Below are 5,000 nucleotides of genomic sequence, written 5' to 3' on the forward strand. Positions count from 1 at the left end.
GTGTTATGGGGAGTGTTCCCGGTTCCGGTTGATCTAATTAATGCAGCCTAACAATCCTTTAACGGATTTGAATAATAGAAGTGTATTAGTGTATTATGTGTAAACCAGGTTAAAGAAATGTGTCTTTAATCTAGATTTAAACTGACAGAGTGTGTCTGCCTCCAGAACAGTGTTAGGTAGATTGTTCCAGAGTTTGGGTGCTAAATAGGAAAAGGATCTGCCGCCCGCAGTTGATTTTGATATTCTAGGTATTATCAAATGGCCAGAGTTTTGAGAATGCAGCAGACGTGAAGGACTATAATGTGATAAGAGCTCGCTCAAGTACTGAGGAGCTAAGCCATTCAGGGCTTTATAAGTAATTAACAAGATTTTAAAATCTATACGATGTTTGATAGGGAGCCAGTGCAGTGTTGATAGAACCAGGCTAATATGGTCATACTTCCTGGTTCTAGTAAGAACTCTAGCTGCTGCATTTTGGACCAACTGGAGTTTGTTGATCAAGCGTGCAGAACAACCACCCAATAAAGCATTACAATATGTGAATGTCCAGTGAATGTCCAGCGCTCTCTCCACCCTCAATACCACGACTGAGGTGCCCTTGAGCAAGACACCGAACCCCCAACTGCTCCCCGGGCCCCGCAGCATAAAATGGCTGTCCACTGCTCCGGGTGTGTGTGTGTTCACTGATGTGTGTGTGTGTGTGTGTTCACTGCTGTGTGTGTGTGTGTGTGTGTGTGTTCACTGCTGTGTGTGTGTGTTCACTGCTGTGTGTGTGTGTGTGTGTGTGTGTGTGTGCACTGCTGTGTGTGTGTGTGTTCACTGCTGTGTGTGTGTGTGTGTGTGTGTGTGTGCACTGCTATGTGTGTGTGTGTTCACTGCTGTGTGTGTGTGTGTGTGCACTGCTGTGTGTGTGTGTGTTCACTGCTGTGTGTGTGTGTGTGTGTGTTCACTGCTGTGTGTGTGTGTGTGTGTGTGCACTGCTGTGTGTGTGTGTGTGTGTGTGTGTGTGTGTGCACTGCTGTGTGTGTGTGTGTGTGTGTTCACTGCTGTGTGTGTGTGTGTTCACTGCTGTGTGTGTGTGTGTGTTCACTGCTGTGTGTGTGCACGTTGGATGGGTTAAATGCAGAGCACGAATTGCGAGTATGGGTCACCATACTTGGCTGAATGTCACTTCACTTCACTTCACTTTAATAGCATTACAACGAATTAGCATTTCTGCATTTGACGTTAAGAGCATACGTCGCAATTTAGATATGTTTTTGAGATGTAAAAACACAGTTTTACAGATGCTAGAAACATGGCTTTCAAATGAGTGATTGCTATCAAACAGCACACCTAGGTTCCTAAATGATGAAGAAGAATTGACAGAGCAGCCGTCAAGTGTTAGATAGTGTTCTAGTTTATTACATGTGGGGTTTTTAGGTCCGATAATTAACACCTCTGTTTTTTCAGAATTTAGCAGTAAGAAGTTACTCGTCATCCAGTTTTTTATATCGACTATGCATTCCGTTAGTTTCTCAATTTGGTGTGTTTCACCGGGCCACGAAGAAATATAGAGCTGAGTATCATCAGCATAACAGTGAAAGCTAACACCATGTCTCCTGATAATATCTCCCAAGGGTAACATGTAAAGCGTGAACAGTAACGGCCCTAGTACTGAGCCTTGAGGTACTCCGTACTGCACTTGTGATCGATATGATACCTCTTCATTCACTGCTACGAACTGATGGCGTTCAGATAAGTACGATTTGAACCATGCTAAGGCACTTCCACTAATGCCAACAAAGTGTTCTAGTCTATTTAAAAGACTGTTGTGGTCAATAGTGTCGAACGCAGCGCTAAGATCCAGTAGAACTAATAAAGAGATACAACCACGATCAGATGATAGAAGCAGGTCATTAGTAACTCTAATGAGAGCAGTCTCAGTACTATGATACATTTACATTTACATTTACATTTAGTCATTTGGCAGACGCTTTTATCCAAAGCGACTTACAATTGGGGAATACAAAAAGTGATTCATCTTGAAGAGGCAGTCAGACAGAGGAAGTGCTCGTAACACCAAGTCTCAGTCATTGTTCAAATAAGTACAAGCTAGTAGGTGGAGAGAAAGATAGAGGGAAAGTTTTTTTTTTTTTTTTTTTTTTTTTTGAGTTTAGGATGAAGTCAAGTACTGCCGAAAGAGATGAGTTTTCAGTTGTTGCTTGAAGATTGCCAGAGATCCGGCGTTCCGGATAGGGGTGGGAAGATTATTCCACCAGCCAGGAATGGTGAACGAGAATGTTCTGGAGAGTGATTTTGAGCCTCTCTGTGATGGTACCACAAGGCGTCGCTCACTAGCAGATCTCAGACTTCTGGAGGGGATGTAGGTTCGTAATAGTGAGTGGAAGTAGGAGGGTGCCGAGCCTGTGGTAGATCTGTACGCAAGCATCAGTGACTTGAACTGGATGCGAGCTGCCACTGGTAGCCAGTGCAAGGAGATGAAGAGAGGTGTAGCATGCGCTCTTTTGGGCTCGTTGAAGATCAGTCGTGCCGCTGCATTCTGAATCATTTGTAGAGGTTTGAGTGCGTTTGATGGCAGACCAGCCAGAAGAGCATTGCAGTAGTCCAGTCTAGAAACAACCAGGGCCTGGACAAGAAGTTGCGCAGCATGCTCTGTCAGAAAGGGCCTGATCTTTCTGATGTTGTGTAGTGCAAACCTGCAGGAACGAGCAGTCTTTGCAATGTGCTCTTTGAAGGTCAGCTGGTCATCAAAGATTACACCAAGATTTCTGACCGAAGTTGATGGGGTAATCATTGATGAGCCGAACTGAATCGTGAAGTCATGCCGTAGAGTCGGAGTGGCAGGGAAGACCAGAAGTTCCGTCTTTGCCAGGTTGAGCTGTAGGTGATGTTCTTTCATCCATGCCGAGATGTCCGCCAGGCAGCCTGAGATCCGTGCAGCTACCGTTGGGTCATCTGGTTGAAAAGAGAGATAGAGCTGCGTGTCATCGGCGTAGCAGTGGTAGGAGAAGCCATGTGCATGTATGATGGGACCCAGCGATGTAGTGTACGTGGAGAAGAGGAGGGGTCCAAGAACCGATCCCTGAGGAACTCCAGTGACCAGTTGATGTGGTTTGGATACCTCCTCTCCCCAGGTCACCCTGAAGGATCTACCGGTGAGATAGGATTCAAACCAGCGAAGTGGAATTCCAGTGATGCCCAGTGAAGAGAGGGTAGACAGGAGAATCTGACGATTGACAGTGTCAAAAGCAGCAGAGAGATCCAGCAGAATGAGGACTGACGATTTGGAATCAGCCTTTGCAGTTCGCAGGGCTTCAGTGACTGAGAGTAGCGCGGTCTCTGTTGAATGGCCACTCCTGAAACCTGACTGTTTAGCATCCAGCTTGTTGTACTGTGAAAGAAACAGTGAGAGCTGGTTGAAGACAGCTCGTTCGAGTGTTTTCCCTATGAATGGAAGGAGAGAGACAGGTCTGTAGTTATCTAAAAGAGAAGCATTTAATGTAGGTTTTTTGATCAGTGGGGTTACCTGAGTCTGCTTGAATGCTGTGGGGAAGACGCCTGTGAGGAGAGATGTGTTGATAATGTGTGTGAGTGCCGGTAAGAGTGTGGGAGAGATTGTTTGGAGAAGATGTGAGGGGATCGGGTCGAGAGGACATGTTGTAGGATGGCTGGAGAGGAGAAGTTTGGATACTTCTGCCTCAGTGAGGGGACAGAAGGAGAAGATGGGAGCTAGAGCGGTGGATGTGGGTGATCGGAGGTCCTGCGGAGTTGAGAACTGGTTGCTGATTGTTCTAGTTTTGTCTGTGAAAAAAGAGGCAAAGTCATCAGCGGTTATCAACGTGGTGGGAGGTGGAGGAGGGGGACAGAGGAGAGAATTAAATGTTCTGAAGAGATTACGCATGTCTGGCGCACTGGTGATCTTGTTGTGGAAATGTGAGGATTTGGCAGTGTGGACTTCAGTAGAGAAAGATGAAAGCAAAGACTGATACCTACTCAGGTCCGACGGATCGTTTGATTTGCGCCATTTTCTCTCTGCCGCTCTGAGTTTGGTCCGATTCTCTCGAAGAACATCGGATAACCAGGGGTTAGAAGGAGCAGCCCATGCTGGCCTAGAGGAGAGAGGACAGATGTCGTCTAGACAAGAGGTTAAGGTAGAGCATAAAGTGTCAGTGGCTGCATTTACATCCAGAGAAGAGAAATGGGTAGGCGAGGGAAGAGAGGAGGACACTACAGAGGAAAGAAGGGAGGGGGAAAGGGAGCGTAGGTTGCGTCTGAAAGTAACCGGTAAGGGAGATGGTGGCACCTGAGTTGCAAAATGTAACGTAAATGTAATGAAGAAATGGTCAGAGATATGAAGTGGTTGTACCAGAATGTTATCTGTAGAACAATTGCGTGTATAAATTAAGTTGTTGGTTACCTGATTTGTGCGTGCTAGTAGTGGTGAGGCGTTTGAGATCAAATGAAGCTAGGAGTGACTGGAAGTCTGTAGCATAAGGCCTGTCTAGGTGAATGTTGAAATCGCTGAAGACTAAGAGTGGAGTGCCATCCTCCATGAAAGACGACAGCAGTCCGTCCAGCTCGTCTAGGAAGGTTGGTGGTATTTGGCCCGGGGGACGATAGATTACCACAATCTGGAGTCTTATAGGAGCTGTCACAGTAACGGCATGCGATTCAAATGAGTTGAGATTGCCTAGGGGAGAGTGGGTAGAGTATTTCCAATTGTTAGAAATGAGCAAGCCAGTGCCCCCACCCCGGCCAACTTGCCTAGGGGTGTGAGAGAAAGAGAAATTGTGAGAGAGAGCAGCTGGGGTTGCCGTGTCTTCTGGACGAATCCAGGTCTCAGTCAAGCCCAGGATGCTGAGTGTGGAATGTAAAGAAAATGCAGAAATGAAGTCGGCTTTGTTGACAGCTGACTGGCAATTCCAAAGACCTACAGAGAAAGAAAGAGGTGCACTGGAAGATGTAGAGATAGTGCGCAGGTTAGCAGGGTTACGTGA

This window comes from Barbus barbus (assembly GCF_936440315.1).
Source record: "Barbus barbus genome assembly, chromosome: 25".
Taxonomy (NCBI): domain Eukaryota; kingdom Metazoa; phylum Chordata; class Actinopteri; order Cypriniformes; family Cyprinidae; genus Barbus; species Barbus barbus.